This window comes from Lissotriton vulgaris, chromosome 4_1 (assembly GCF_964263255.1).
Source record: "Lissotriton vulgaris chromosome 4_1, aLisVul1.2, whole genome shotgun sequence".
NCBI lineage: Eukaryota > Metazoa > Chordata > Amphibia > Caudata > Salamandridae > Lissotriton > Lissotriton vulgaris.
The window spans coordinates 2,132,660,075-2,132,677,493 of NC_141691.1; positions in this window are offsets into that span (position 1 = coordinate 2,132,660,075).

Below are 17,419 nucleotides of genomic sequence, written 5' to 3' on the forward strand. Positions count from 1 at the left end.
AGAGTCTTCAACGTGATGGCGTTCACGTTGCAGGGAATTCATTTGCTAACAAAGCCACAGCGACAGCTGGTCCACCGGCATCCGTAGCCACAAAAAAGTGTTCTAAAAAAGAAATAGACGGTGAAACGCTGCTTGCAGTAAAAGCCTCAATGGAAGGCAATTATGCGGCGTTACCTCTAAATTATCCACTCGGCAATACATACATAATTAATGCAAACTCTGTTCCGTTTGCTCAAATCCCTGGAGTGGAGGATAGAGTAATTCCAAACACAAACCGGAGAGTCTTCTTGATTGAAGAAGCACACATGGGATTGGGTCTGAGGCACCAAGAGATCCTGAATTCTGTAATAGAATTACAATCAAAATACTGGTGGCCGGGGATTAGCGTGCAAATTTATAACTTTGCAATGAATAGTCAGGACTGCAACAGAGATCGAAGTTGTGAACCGGACCAGACACCTGCCCAGACACCTCTATTAGACAGCATCAGGCTATCTATATGCAGACATGCGGACGGAAGAATGCAATCCCATAATTATTAGGACGAGATTCATTTGGATGTGGCCTCAGCGCTCGGCTGACGCCAGAACTGTTATAAAAGAATGCGAGTCTTTATTGGCACATACGCAATTGGCATGCTACATTCTGACCAGGGTCCTGCGCTTAGCTCTCGGGCTTACAAGGAGGCCATGGCCAGCCTGGGCATTGAATTGCAGTACTCTAGTCCATTCCATCCCCAAGGGAAATGCGGTAGTGTAGAGAATTAACCGTGACATAAAGCAATCTATAACAGCAAGGGTAGTAGGTTCAGGTGACGGGTGGGTCAAACATCTAATAAGTGTCCAACGTAGTCTTAATAACATGCCAAGAAATTCTCTAGGCGGTATCAGTCCGTACGAACTTTTATTTGGTACTAGAATGATCATCCAGGATTTGGATTGTCAGACTTCAGTGGTGAAACAAAAAACCTTTGATATCAAAGAATGTTTGGTTGTTTTACAGGACTTAAATGAAACAAGAAAAAGTCTAAGTAACGAAAAGCTAAAGCCAACGACCACTGAAGAAAAACCACCTGTCCCAGCAAGACCTGTCTGGATTCCAAAGATTGGGGATCTGGTCAGAGAAAAGATTGCGGTGAAGAAGGAATTTGGGCAGAAAGCAGTACCTGTCTTAGCTGTCAGTGGAAGAAGATCAGTAGTACTACCGCCACTTGCTGGTAAAAACAAGAACCGAGTTGTATCAATCGACCTGGTGAACCCACAACCATGTGGCCAATAATAAGTAGGAGGCCACGTGTAGTCCCAAGAAATAGCAGAAGACCAAATCTTGCTACAATCCAAGAGGTTCAAGCTGAGAGACTAATCACATTTGATAAACCTTCAGTGAATAAAAAAGGACTATGCAACAAAGCCATGGAACTTGTGCCTCTTGATACCCAAATCGCAACAGCTCATCAAGAAACACCTGTCTACAACGATGTAGCCTTGGACTATACAAATGTAACAAAAGAAAATCCCAAAATCAATGGAAATCCGGAAGCAATTCCACCAATCGACAGAACTGCATCTGGCTACTTTATCAACTTTGATGACTTTTACGATGATCCAAGTGAACATGGAGACAAGCCAGCATCAAAAACTTTCAAAAAGAAAATCGTAAAGCTCTTTCATCAACTCAGAGAAACATACTTCACCTTGGATTAAATCATGGATTGTGTTAGGTGTACTTTTCCTCCTTCTGTGGCTCTTCTTAGTTTTAAGTTTGGGTAGATTTATTGATAGAAAATATAGTACAATGGACACAGCAAGTCAGACCATCAACTTGGTCCTGAAACCACACAGATCTTCTCACATCGAAAAAAGAGAACTATCATCAGTGAACATCACAGCCATCCCTATACCTGGTGGTATAGCATGGGACAAAACTGACTATGAAATCTATGGCCCTGTTGAGCTCTTGAAATATCCACACCAATTTAAGATCTCCTTAAGTGACTTTGTATCACCTAGTACTTTCTCTGATGATTGGGACTTTGAAAATATTATTAATATGATGTCAGATTTAGAAATGTTAGCAAAATTTACAGAACATGATTATTTACAGGGTTCATCGAATTATGAGGAAATGTATTGTTTCAATCACTTTGGGCATCATTATCTGCTTAAATCTGCTAATCCTAGAAATGTTTTCAGTTATAATCAGTATGAACATTGTCCAACTCTGCCAAAAGGCAGTTCAAAAACATAACATTAGAAAGTTCCATACTTCTCAGGGTTTAATTACACAAATCCAGAAACGTTTTATTTTAAATTACTGAATAAGACAGGAGTGAAAAACATGTTGACAAATACTAAATTGATTTATTCTGAACTGTGTGTCGGAGCAAGCTCTGGCAAATGATGGGGGATATGGGCTTTGAGGAACCCTTGGTCACTTTGCTCCGTAGAATGCATGAATCAACAACTGTAGCCATAAGGTTCGGGCCAGGGGGGGAAAAAACAAAATCTATCCTCTCAACTGAGGGTGTACGACAAGGATGCATATTAGCCCCTTTTTTGTTCCTTGTGTACACAAATGGTCTGGAAAAGTATCTGTTTGACCATTGTCATGACTTCCCAAAGGTTAACGGCAGGAGCATTCCAATGCTTTCTTATGCCGACGACACGGTACTTATGACACTCACAGGAAATAGCATGCAGATCTGTCTTGATGCCTTTAACACCTTCATGTTGGACCTAGATCTGAAGGTAAACTTCACCAAATCCTTTGCTATGGTCTGTGGCCCAAAGGGGACTAAATCCAGAAAGTTTGTGGTAAATAATTCTACCATTGAAGAGGTAGAAAATTTTAACTATCTGGGAAACCTTTTTAATAATAAATTGAGTTGGGCCCCGTTAATGAAGATTCGAGTTCAGAGCGCTAGTCGCTCTATAGAAGGTCTGTTTAGCTTCTGTGGCAAGTTAGGTCAAAAACCTGTCACACATTTAAAAACCCTGTACAAATCAAAATGTTTGTCAGTGGCTACCTATGGGGCTGGGGTTTGGGGGACTGAAAGCCCTGCCACGATACAAGTCATGGAGAATAAATTCATAAAGCGTGTATTGGCAATTCCATCAGGCTCATCAAACAAATTTGCTCATGATGAAATAGGTTTGAGCTATGTGAGTGATACCATTCATCTTTCACCCTTACTATTATGGGGCAAAATATGGTTATCTGAGGACCTCCAGCTCTCTAGAGACATTCTCCAGGACTATTTAAAACTGGAAAATGGGAAACAGATTCCTTGGTTATCATATGTCAACGAAATGCTCCATAAAATAGGTTTGGGTGACATCTTTGATAACCCTGAAAAAATACAGGGAGACATTAAAACCGTCATTAAATCAAGTTATTGGAAATCCTCACATGTTCATTCCCTGGCTAGGCCATCTGGTTCTATGGTTAATTTACAGCACCAGTTTTATTTATGTGCAATGGCGATTTTATCTGACAAGGTTTAGGCTAAACATCTTGCACTTTCTTTTTGCGTTTCCTAAACAAGGGGGTTGGTGTGAGAGGCTGCCCCCTTGTCCTTGCAATAACAAAGTTAGTCAAAGTACTATGCATGTTGTTCTCTTTTGTCCCTTATATAAGGATCCGAGAATTAGGTTTATTAAGCCTATTCTGAAGGGGAAGCAACCATGTAACTACAATGAAGGTTATGACTACTTGTTATCTTTGTCATCCTCTGGAGTATGTTGTGCGATGTTAAACTTCATACGAGTGTCTCTCCTGATTAGGAATTGGTATGGTTAATTTGGCCTTAAGAAACTTTTTCTTTGCTCATGCAGAATGTTGTATTGTGACTCTTATCCTTTTGCTCCTCCTGATGGACATCCTAGTATGAATAATTTATGAATTAACATCTGTCGATTGAAAGTAAATGGTATGGGCCCTATTTTCTATACGTCCTTGCTATGTTTTTCTACTTGTGAATATATCAATTAATGTCTTTTTACCAGTTCAATGTGTAATTTTAAGACTGCCTTCTTTTAAAATATTTCTAAATCATGTTCTGTAAAATGTTTTACTTTTATGATTCTTTTCTGAATCGAATAAAGTTTTTTGAATCAAACCGATTTATTCTGAAAAATGTTATGAAAAAATATCTACATTTAGTTTTGAATTTTGGAAAAACAAAATTAAGACAAAAACCATCTGGGGTAAGAAAGAGTGGCAGGTACAAGGTTTAGAATCATTGTTTAGAGCCTGCATGATCCCAGAACAAATAATGTTCCTGAATGACACCATTCAACAAACAACCTGTCTTGGTCTAGCCAAGATAAAAGATTTAAACAACCCGTCTATACCAAAGCCTATGCCTGATAGAAACACCACTACAGATGAGGGGTTAGACGTGTCCTATATTTTAAAACAAAACAGAACAATTCCCGATTAGAACAAATGGTTGACCTGGCCCACAGACACTAATAACTGTCAAGATAGATTTCTGAACAAAATACAGGGGTTCAAACAGAACAGGCCAGACCCAAGATATTCCCAAAGGCAACATCCAGGGATAACTACAACATACAGTGTAGGAAAACTATGCCTCGATTGGCTACAGAAATCCACACTACCCGAAATTAAGCAACACTTAACTTTACTTAAAGAAGGTGCTGACTTGCGAGATTTCATAATGGGACCTCGCAAACAGCGTCAAAAACGTTTCGTATACGCCAGTATATACGCAGCTTACAATGAAGCTTGGAAAGTAACACAAATTGAAACTGCAGAAAAAATACGAGAAATTGATCGTATTAATTTGGAAAAATCACTTTCTGTAGTGGACAATAGGTTAACGACTCTGTCCTCCAGAATTTATTCACTGGACAGCATTGTGTCATCTGCTATTGATATAATAGAACAGGATATGCTAATTTTACAACATGGCCAGTCCCAATTACGTTCTATTGTACAGCTACGCTGGACGTTACAAAACCTCCGTTCAGGCTACGTGCCATGGCGTCTAATCAACACAACATCATTATTTTCTATCTTTAACCTTACTGATAGACAAATCTCGTTGGCACAAAAAGGAGCAGACTATACGGTGCTGAGCATTGAAAAACTAGAAAGATTACCATTGACAATGTCAGAAAGACCTGTCATTGAATGGATAATACATGGCACCATTACAATCCCGATAACAACTTTTCAGTTTCAATACTGCCAAAAGTATATATCAGCAGGCCTGTATGAAAGGTTGGGTAAAGGATACATCAAGTCAAACTGGAATTTACCTTATACACATAGATGTTATAGTGAAGGGAATAAAGATGTATTTTTTAGTGGTAACAATTGTAAAAATTCACAAAGCGGTACACTTCTGTGTCAAGGAATTAACTTGCATGGAACCTGTGAAGGTTCATCAAACAACCTTTCATGTCATCTGCACAGCACCCCTACTACACAGATAGAGCCCTTTTTCAGACAACTTTCCAACGGTAGCTACGTTATAATAAGTGACCACAGCTGTTGTGGCACGATGCCAGGAAAAGCCTATCTTGTGAGCGTTTCTTCCAGGGTCATTTGTTATATGTATTGTATCCAAACAGCAATCCAGACATGAAGGCAGCAATATGGCCTTCTGTGAATATCTCTTCTATTCGAATTGATACTTTAAGCAGAATTAAGTCTATTCTTTAACAAACAACTGTGCCTTTAACCTCGTCCAAAGAGATGTATGACCTGCAAGTTGCAAGGACAGCGGCAGAGATACAAACCCTATTATTGACAAATTGCCCAGTGCATTTTGTAGAAATGTTAAGCCAAATCTTAAACATGTCAGATACCAGTGGGATCACACATGTATTTAGGACAATTTATTCGGGACTGTTAGCACCCTTTGAAACAGTTCTGGGCATTTTCCCGAATTTTGTGCATTCCTTTTTCGGTGGCTTGCCTCTTATTTTGGGACTCGTAGCAGGAATTTTATTTTTGTTCTTTCTGCTCCGATATGGCAAGCCAAGTCACAGACAAAACTCAAGCTACAATGAAAGAAACGATCCTAGCAATACTATACCGACAACGTATCACTAAAGTCCTCAGATTGGCCCGGCTAAGAGATCTGAATACTACCTGGTTTCTTTCATTCAGACCAATCTGGCAAAATTGCATCTTACCTGTGCTTCGATGTCTGCTATGCGGAGAAGAATGCGTGTTGGACCTCTGTCTTACACTACCATCAGCAGTACCAATGAATATCGATACTTTGCTCGGTCCGGTAACGACTCATGCAACGTGTTGTCCCCAGCGGCTACCTATTCTGATGACGGCATTCATCGAGACTTCACCCTTACGATTAGGTGGCGGTGAAGTACGAGAATAAAGCGGCACCACACAGGTACAACCTTCCTTGACCATTGCTGATCTAAACATCGATGATGGCAATGCATCGCATATATGCACTTTCTCTTCCAGGGGATCCTCATCAATAGTCATAAGCATTAGAAGCATTAGAATATTGCCGCCCATGCGCCGGACCCGGAAACAATATATTATATATTATATGTGCCCCACATATATATAGACATATATATATATATATACAATGCCAGGATCATACAGTATAATACTCTAATGAAAAAATTAAGTCAAAATCAGGAAGTGGTTATCAACAAGTCTGATAAGGGGGGTAATATTGTCTTGTGGAGAAAGGAGGAATACATGGCCGAAGCCATGAGACAGTTAAATGACCCCGCCTGCTACGAAAGATCAAATGGGATGGCCTATAAACGAGCCAAAGACAATTTGAAAAAAATGTTGATGTCTTATAAAAGAAATAATTTGATCTCTCAGGCTGAATTTGACTACCTTCACATAGAACACCCGGTGATACCGATACTGTATTTGATCCCTAAAATTCATAAGCAGAAAATTCCCACTCCGGGCCGCCCCATAATAGCGGCCATTAACAGCGTGGGGGAAAATATCTCTCAATATATAGACTTTTTTCTGCAGGACATTGTCAAAGATTTGCCTAGCTATTTGAAAGACACGGGGGACTTTCTAAATAAACTCAATTCTATCCAGTGGCGTGAAAATTGGTGCATCCTGACTTTAGATATAGAGTCATTATACACCTCCATAGATCATACTAAAGGTCTGAACGCCATCAAACACTACCTTAGTTCTCGATCTTGTGAATATTATGCACACAACAAGATGTTTTGTGAGTTAGTGCATTGGTGTTTGTACAACAATTACTTTATGTTTGCCAAGAATGTCTGGAGACAAGTGCGAGGCGTGGCGATGGGATCGTGCTTCTCCCCCAGCTACGCATGTTTGCATGTGGGCTGGTGGGAGGAGCGCGGTCTCACCAACACTCCCGGATTTCACAAGGTTCAATACTGGAAACGGTTTATTGATGATGTGTTTTGTATTTGGGAGGGGGATGAGGAGAGTGCTCAGGTTTTTGTTGATGCTCTTAATCAGAACAATGACAATCTGTTCTTTACGGCCCACATCAGCAAAGAGCAAGCAGATTTCCTAGATGTGCACGTTACCATTGCTAACAATACTGTTGCCACATCATTATACCGCAAACCAACGGCTGGCAACAGTATACTACACGCTAGTAGTAAGCATCCCCAACACGTAATCACCAATATCCCATATGGGGAGTTGCTGAGAGTTAAGAGGATCAGCAGCACTCCTGAAACCTTTGAACAAGAAGCAGAAATTACGATGAATAGACTGAGAGCCAGGGGTTATAAAGATAAGGTGTTAAACAGCGCACTTAGGCGATGTCGAGCTAAGCCTAGGGAATCCCTTCTGACATCCGAAACTGCAGAACTGGAGTCAGACAACCCTGCTCCTCGACTCATATTGGCATTCAGCAAACAAGAGAGACAAATAAGGTCCATTGTGAGGAAGCACTGGTCTATTCTTCAAACTGACAGTGTCCTGGGTGATATTATCCCCAGTGCCCCCACTATAACTTATAAAAGAGCACCAAGCATGCACAACTGTCTAGTTAAAAATAGTCCAGAACTTGGTAATGGTAGTGCCTGGCTAAAACAAAAAGGTTTCTTTAAATGTTCCTCCTGTAGGGCTTGCAAATTTGGTGTTAACACGTCACATTACTTTACACCTTTCAGCTCTAGGAGGAAAGCCATCCGAGGATACTTTAACTGTCATAGTGAGTTTGCAATATATGTCCTGACGTGCACCTGTGGCCTACGATACGTGGGCAGCACCAAGCTACAGGTGCACGCCAGGATCTTGCAACACTTGCGTGCTATTGTAAACAGTGACAGTACGTACCCGGTAGCACGTCATTTCAAATCCACACATAACAATGATTTGTCCAACCTATCATATTATGTTATTGATGTGGTAGCGCCCCTCGTTCGAGGAGGCGACAGAGAAAGACTGCTACGAAAAAAGGAAACCGAATACATCATTGAACTAGACAGCAAGTACCCGAATGGGTTAAACACCACTGAAGACTTACATCATCTGTTGTAGTCTTATTCATCCCAATATTCACATGTGGTTTTTTCTATATTTTTCTTCTCAAGGTCTTTCTGAAATCAACAACTGATACCAGATGGCGCCGATTTGGCACCGTATGGGAGTCCAGCCAGGATTCTTTGATCGTACAGATCTTGATGTACATTTGCTCCATGTAAATATTATTTCTCTATCCTCTCAAAGTAGATATTGGTGATTTATAAATCTTATGTCATCCAATAATCTGTTTTTAGCTCACAATTTTTCATTTTCACTTTAGTTCGTAGTAGGATTAATCACTAGTGGGTTCTTCAATATGAGTGTTGGCACGCTTAATGTACATGTACATACAGTAGTCGTGAATTATCATATTATTATGAATTATATATTGATATGGGTCCATTTGTCCATAAAATTGCTATGGAAGGTCCGAATTGGGTATGCAATATATGTGGACTTGTATATAGAAACAGAGTGTGTATTTGTGTAGATATAGATGGATATATATTTATATTTATATATATTTTTTCATACAAATTTTGTGATATTGTATATAGATAGTATATTTTTCTAGTTGTATATATATTTATTCAACCTAACGGACAAACTTCCCTGTAGGACCTATATTTATATAATTTTGTACATGGCTATTTTGTATCATATTGGCATAAATGCATTCATGCAGATATAATAATTTTTCTCAGTGCCATTATCACTGCTTTTTAGATTGTAAATACAGGTGTGCACGTAGCTTACAATATAATACGTGTTTTTTCTATGTCTACACCTTGTGACTCACGAAAATGGGTGGAGCATCACTTCAAAAAAATTGTTTAAATTTGTAGCTGACCTGGTGCGCGATGTGTGACCAAGGGCACTAGTTGCTCGAAACGCGTAACCAGAGAGGTTTTCATTAAAGATCTCCTTTACTGCAACCATTGGGTCCGTGTCTTCGTTTCCACAGCAGGAGTGTGGTTTTCTTGAAGATTGTTCTGTTCATGTTATACGAGGAGCAGCTGTCCTCGTTTACGGAACCCACTCGCCAGCAAGAGGTCGGGAGCACAACAGCTGAAAGCAACGTTTGTTTCCAAGGAGGAAAATTTTCACCTGACCCCCTGAGCCGAAAGCAAGAGCCTTCGTGTCGGCGGACTACTACACACTAACGGCAGGTCTTAGTGGCTGGCGGTCGGTGAGTGGCGTCCAGCGGTAGCGGGGCTACTATTTTGGAATTCTCAGGTGGGGAGAATTGGTGTGCAGTAAAGAGACCTGCAGCGGCGCGAGCCGCCAGGTTACATTTTTTAAGAACTGAACCTCTCCAGTCGCACAATGTCAGCAAGTTTGGAGAGAGAAAGGGAGGACGCCGCTGAAACACTCTTCAATAATATACGGAAAAATGTTCCAACCACCAACGCGGCAAAAAGTCAACCCAACGATGCGCAACAGGATGCCAAACAACTGTTGAAAGTCCTGGAGAAAAAAACCAAGTCGGAGATCACAAAGTGGTGGGAGCACAAGTCGCTCACCAAATATGTTGAAGCCGGCCGGGTTCCGCGTGGTCTGCGGATCATGCTGGCACCCAGCTTCGAGGACCCCAACCCAGCAATGTTAAAGGAGTGGGGCGAGCTTAATTTGGATGCTTCAATGAACTTAGTAAGAGTGCTCATTAAATATGCGGTCATAGATCGCGAAAAACTGCTGGAGGAAATCAAGGGCATTAATGAGCAGCTGGATGCCACTACGGACCCGGATACAAAGTTGCTAATAACTAACACGCGTAAGGAGATTAGCGAGAGATTGCACAAACACGAGGAGCGCATCAAGATCAGAAGAGTGCACAAATTCGCGAGGGACTTAAAAGACTATGAGACTGGGCAAATTTATACGTTTGCCAGAAAGTATGACCAAGCCAAGCAAGTCAAATTGACGAAACAAGCCGCCGCCAGTGTGGGAGTAGGCGGAGGCAATGTGGCGAGAACTAATCAACAGGATGAGTTGATGGAAAACTCGGATCCGGACACAGTCTCGCTGGCCAGCTCATCCAGCATGTCCCTTTCAGAAATTAGCAACACAGAAGGTCTACCGGGAAGAATTTTAGAAATCGGCGAAGAGATCGATTTTTTAGTAGAGGACCGGCTGCAAACTTTGCGTCCCAGACACAAAAAGAACTACAACGCAAAAGGCGAAACGCAAGACGCCATGCAAGACGCAAAAAGAGGAAAGCAACAGCAGCCGCAACAGCAGCAAAAGAAAAAGAAACAATGGTTCAACAAGAAGAAACAATAAAGGATTGTACCATTACTAATCTTTCCGATGTTACCCTAACTACAGCAGAAGAGCAATTACTAGCTCTAAGACTCAATTTTTGTCCAGAAAGTTCTTTTAATTATACCAACACGAGAGCGGATGTTTTTAAGTTTATTCGCAAGCTTAAGCTTAGAAAGTTTTTTGCATCTAAAACTGTGACCAAAAATAAGGAGCGTACTACCAACACCATTGCTAATAGCAGTACCATTGCCACAGTTCCAGCAGCCCCAGCAGCGAGAGATGCTAGACTCTTGCTTACCCTATGTGACCTGAATAATGCGGCGGATTCAACATCTGATGATGAAGGCGTTCCTAATACCCAAAGAGAATTGATCAATGTGGACATTCGCCAAAAAGGAGCTGGAGAAAGTCCTTTCAAGCCGGTAAGCACTTTTTTACCTGTCATGCCAAAAGATGCAATTGACATTTATCACGAATGCGTGACGGAAGATCTGAAAAGGTTAAACCGTACTGTGCAGGCACAAACTAACAAGAACAATGCCAGGATCATACAGTATAATACTCTAATGAAAAAATTAAGTCAAAATCAGGAAGTGGTTATCAACAAGTCTGATAAGGGGGGTAATATTGTCTTGTGGAGAAAGGAGGAATACATGGCCGAAGCCATGAGACAGTTAAATGACCCCGCCTGCTACGAAAGATCAAATGGGATGGCCTATAAACGAGCCAAAGACAATTTGAAAAAAATGTTGATGTCTTATAAAAGAAATAATTTGATCTCTCAGGCTGAATTTGACTACCTTCACATAGAACACCCGGTGATACCGATACTGTATTTGATCCCTAAAATTCATAAGCAGAAAATTCCCACTCCGGGCCGCCCCATAATAGCGGCCATTAACAGCGTGGGGGAAAATATCTCTCAATATATAGACTTTTTTCTGCAGGACATTGTCAAAGATTTGCCTAGCTATTTGAAAGACACGGGGGACTTTCTAAATAAACTCAATTCTATCCAGTGGCGTGAAAATTGGTGCATCCTGACTTTAGATATAGAGTCATTATACACCTCCATAGATCATACTAAAGGTCTGAAAGCCATCAAACACTACCTTGGTTCTCGATCTTGTGAATATTATGCACACAACAAGATGTTATGTGAGTTAGTGCATTGGTGTTTGTACAACAATTACTTTATGTTTGCCAAGAATGTCTGGAGACAAGTGCGAGGCGTGGCGATGGGATCGTGCTTCTCCCCCAGCTACGCATGTTTGCATGTGGGCTGGTGGGAGGAGCGCGGTCTCACCAACACTCCCGGATTTCACAAGGTTCAATACTGGAAACGGTTTATTGATGATGTGTTTTGTATTTGGGAGGGGGATGAGGAGAGTGCTCAGGTTTTTGTTGATGCTCTTAATCAGAACAATGACAATCTGTTCTTTACGGCCCACATCAGCAAAGAGCAAGCAGATTTCCTAGATGTGCACGTTACCATTGCTAACAATACTGTTGCCACATCATTATACCGCAAACCAACGGCTGGCAACAGTATACTACACGCTAGTAGTAAGCATCCCCAACACGTAATCACCAATATCCCACATGGGGAGTTGCTGAGAGTTAAGAGGATCAGCAGCACTCCTGAAACCTTTGAACAAGAAGCACAAATTACGATGAATAGACTGAGAGCCAGGGGTTATAAAGATAAGGTGTTAAACAGCGCACTTAGGCGATGTCGAGCTAAGCCTAGGGAATCCCTTCTGACATCCGAAACTGCAGAACTGGAGTCAGACAACCCTGCTCCTCGACTCATATTGGCATTCAGCAAACAAGAGAGACAAATAAGGTCCATTGTGAGGAAGCACTGGTCTATTCTTCAAACTGACAGTGTCCTGGGTGATATTATCCCCAGTGCCCCCACTATAACTTATAAAAGAGCACCAAGCATGCACAACTGTCTAGTTAAAAATAGTCCAGAACTTGGTAATGGTAGTGCCTGGCTAAAACAAAAAGGTTTCTTTAAATGTTCCTCCTGTAGGGCTTGCAAATTTGGTGTTAACACGTCACATTACTTTACACCTTTCAGCTCTAGGAGGAAAGCCATCCGAGGATACTTTAACTGTCATAGTGAGTTTGCAATATATGTCCTGACGTGCACCTGTGGCCTACGATACGTGGGCAGCACCAAGCTACAGGTGCACGCCAGGATCTTGCAACACTTGCGTGCTATTGTAAACAGTGACAGTACGTACCCGGTAGCACGTCATTTCAAATCCACACATAACAATGATTTGTCCAACCTATCATATTATGTTATTGATGTGGTAGCGCCCCTCGTTCGAGGAGGCGACAGAGAAAGACTGCTACGAAAAAAGGAAACCGAATACATCATTGAACTAGACAGCAAGTACCCGAATGGGTTAAACACCACTGAAGACTTACATCATCTGTTGTAGTCTTATTCATCCCAATATTCACATGTGGTTTTTTCTATATTTTTCTTCTCAAGGTCTTTCTGAAATCAACAACTGATACCAGATGGCGCCGATTTGGCACCGTATGGGAGTCCAGCCAGGATTCTTTGATCGTACAGATCTTGATGTACATTTGCTCCATGTAAATATTATTTCTCTATCCTCTCAAAGTAGATATTGGTGATTTATAAATCTTATGTCATCCAATAATCTGTTTTTAGCTCACAATTTTTCATTTTCACTTTAGTTCGTAGTAGGATTAATCACTAGTGGGTTCTTCAATATGAGTGTTGGCACGCTTAATGTACATGTACATACTGTAGTCGTGAATTATCATATTATTATGAATTATATATTGATATGGGTCCATTTGTCCATAAAATTGCTATGGAAGGTCCGAATTGGGTATGCAATATATGTGGACTTGTATATAGAAACAGAGTGTGTATTTGTGTAGATATAGATGGATATATATTTATATTTATATATATTTTTTCATACAAATTTTGTGATATTGTATATAGATAGTATATTTTTCTAGTTGTATATATATTTATTCAACCTAACGGACAAACTTCCCTGTAGGACTTATATTTATATAATTTTGTACATGGCTATTTTGTATCATATTGGCATAAATGCATTCATGCAGATATAATAATTTTTCTCAGTGCCATTATCACTGCTTTTTAGATTGTAAATACAGGTGTGCACGTAGCTTACAATATAATACGTGTTTTTTCTATGTCTACACCTTGTGACTCACGAAAATGGGTGGAGCATCACTTCAAAAAAATGGTTTAAATTTGTAGCTGACCTGGTGCGCGATGTGTGACCAAGGGCACTAGTTGCTCGAAACGCGTAACCAGAGAGGTTTTCATCAAAGATCTCCTTTACTGCAACCATTGGGTCCGTGTCTTCGTTTCCACAGCAGGAGTGTGGTTTTCTTGAAGATTGTTCTGTTCATATACATAAATATATATATAAAAATAAGCAATTGCAGCCAAATAAAACAGTAGAGCTGGAATATGCTGTGAAGAATTTCCACCATACATGTGTATTTGCATTAAAAACATGAGAAACAACACCAATGCTTGTTTAGAAACTGTTTTAATGCTTAGAAAACAGTAGAAATTCTTATAACACACTGTAAGCATATACAGCTCCCAGGCTGCATTGCAAATACCCAGTCTAAAAAGACTGGAAAGCTAACTTGTAGCTGTATGTACTAAAACTGACGCCGTGCCTTTAAGGCACCTCTGCCCCTAGCTTCCCATCATGCCTCAGGGGTTACAGTTAGGTCAGTTGCTCTTTCCGGCTCCTTCAGGAAGGACCCTGGTTACACAGCTCCACACTTTTCTGCCTTTTTTCAGTCAGAAAATCTTCTAAAGAACTATTTTTTTGATTTACTTTGACTTTTAACAACAGTGTCAAGTAAATAACTGATTAGCAGTCAATTTTTTGTGAGGTTTTCCTGTCAGGATGCCCACACTATTTGATAAATGCCCTTCTTGTGGCCACAAGAAGGCAAAAATAGACTCTCATGAGGTCTGTATTTTATGCTTGCCAGAGGATCATGATCCTAAAGTCTGTTCACATTGTGAAAACCTGTCTGAGAGGACTCTTAAAGACAGAGAAAGGAACAAGCTCTATGGTCTGGCTCAGAGATCCATCAGGGGAAGATCTACAGAGAGGAAGAGTTCAAAGAGACCCAGAACTCCCTCCAAAGGCAAGTCAGAGCGTCCATCAACCTCAGCGCCGGGCTCGGCACTGAAAAAACAACATCTGATGGACAGTTCTAGAGAGAAAACTCCGTCGACGTCGGGACCGGCGTCGATGAAGAAATCGTCGTCGAAAAGAATTTCACCGACGACGAAGAAAGCTCCGCCGTCGCCAACTAGGTGACGATCGCCGACGAGAGAAGCCACGAGGTCACCGTCGATGAGAAGATCGGAGTCAAGAAGAAGATCACCTCCGCCGTCGTCAACTCGGCGTCGATCGGCGTCGAGGGACAGGTCTCCATCGTCGTCACCATCTCGACGACGATCGACGTGGAGACATAAGTCAACTCCGCCGTCGTCAACCAGGCGACGATCGGCGTCGAGAGACAGATCACACTTGCCGTCGTCTCATCGTCGACAGGCTTCTAAGAGTGTGACACCTCCGCCGACGTCTCCACGGAGGCGCTCGGCGTCGAGGAGCAAGAGCCCCCTCAGACGCTCGCCGTCGAGGAAGAGATCATCGTCGACGGCGCGTCGGCGCTCGACGTCGAGGATGTCTGATCCTCCGCCGTCGCCACGTGTCCGGTCGACGTCGAGGGCATCGTCGACGACAGAACATCGTCGATCGTCATCGAAAAGACCATCTTCGTCGCCGGCAGACCAACGTCGGTCGACGTCGAGACCTCCATCGACGGCAGGGCAACGCCGTTCGACGTCAAGACCTCCGTCGAAGGCAGGGCAACGCCATTCGACGTCGAGGGAGAAGACTCCGTCGTCGGCTCAAAATCGCCGGTCGACGTCGAGGGACCACAGGTCACCGTCGAGGCGTTCGGCGTCGAAGGTTATCACTCCGTCGACGCCGCAGAGGCGTTCAACGTCGAGGGAAAGACTTTTGAGACGTCCTCCAACACTGGTGAGACGAAGATCTCCTTCAGTGCCTTCGACCGTTCTACTAACGCAATCTGCTTCTCACCATTCCTCCTTAGGTACCTCTGGCTCATCGAGGTCCTCTTCTAGGAGTAGGAGTCCGGTGCAACAGACACTTCAGCGACGGTATATCACACAGGCAAGACTCTCGCCAAGATGGTATGGTCCGTTGAGAAACTGGAAGGATTCTGGAGCGACGGAGAGGCTACGAAGATATGTTAGCCCACACCACAGGTCACCTCTTCAGAGACTGATAGAAGAGGCAGACAGACAGAGTCCTTCCAAGCACCGTTCACGCTCTCGGGAGAGGAGAGCGGAAAGGTTGCATACCCCCAGGGTCTCCCGATCACCACGGAGGGAGCAACCCAGATCTCGAACGCCGAGAAGGGAGGAACGGGCGGAGAGATCGAGATCTCCCCGAAGGGAGCATCAGAGACAACACGTTCTCCTCGAGGGGAAGAACGACCGAGAAGATCACCAGTGAGGAAGGAGAAATCTCATCACAGGAGAAGGAGAACTCCATCATCCTCTTCTTCATCCTCATCTAGATATTCTAAAGGGGATTACTCTCCGACGCTGGTAGACAGCCCTCGCTCCAGAGCTTCCCCGTTGGACGACATCAACACGTATCTGGACGTCTTGCAAAGGGTGGCTCACAAACTGAATATAGAGATGGCTGTTTCAGAGGTGTCCACTACTGTGATTTTTGAGACCCTTTGTCACAAATCATCTACACGGCCTTTACTCCCATTGGTTCCAGGGATAATGGATCCAATCAAAGACGTTTTCCTCACGCCAGCAACGATCAAGGCGGTGCCGGCACGTATCCAGAAGAAATATAGGCCGGCCGAGTCAGATCCTATCTTTGTTAAGGGAGAGCCTGCAGCGGACTCAGTCATTGTAGCCTCAGCTAAAAAGACTCACACTGTCGCTCCTTCTTCTTCGGTCCCGCCTGACAAAGACAGCAAGACGCAAGATTCTTGGGGACGCAGGGTATGCAGCACAGCAGCTTCATCCCTGAAAGTCTCTAGTGCATCAGCCCTTTTGGGAAGGTACGATAGAGCCCTATGGGACTCCATGGAACGATTCAAGGAGAAATTGCCCAAGGAGGACCAGAAGGACTTTGAGGAGACAGTGACGGAGGGCTGTTTGGTGGCAAACCAAATGATTAGTTCATCAGCAGATAACGCCCTTCTAGCAGGACATGCCTACTCACATGGGGTATGTGCGAGGAGATCCTCCTGGCTGCGTTTAACTGGACTCAAACCAGATGCCCAGCAGCGCATCCTCAATCTACCTTTTTCCGGATCTTCACTCTTCGGAGAACATGCCGATCAGGAAATGACCCGTATGAAGACGGAGTTAGACACAGTGAAGGCGGTTGGTCTGGAAAAACAGAAAGGACCGTTCAAACGACGCTTCAAGACCAACAAGAACCGGGGAGGCCAACAGAGGGTTCAAACCCCTCAATGGTCTCAAAGCAAGCCACAAGTAAAGCCGCAATACAGAGGAGGAAATTCAGGCAGAGGCGGG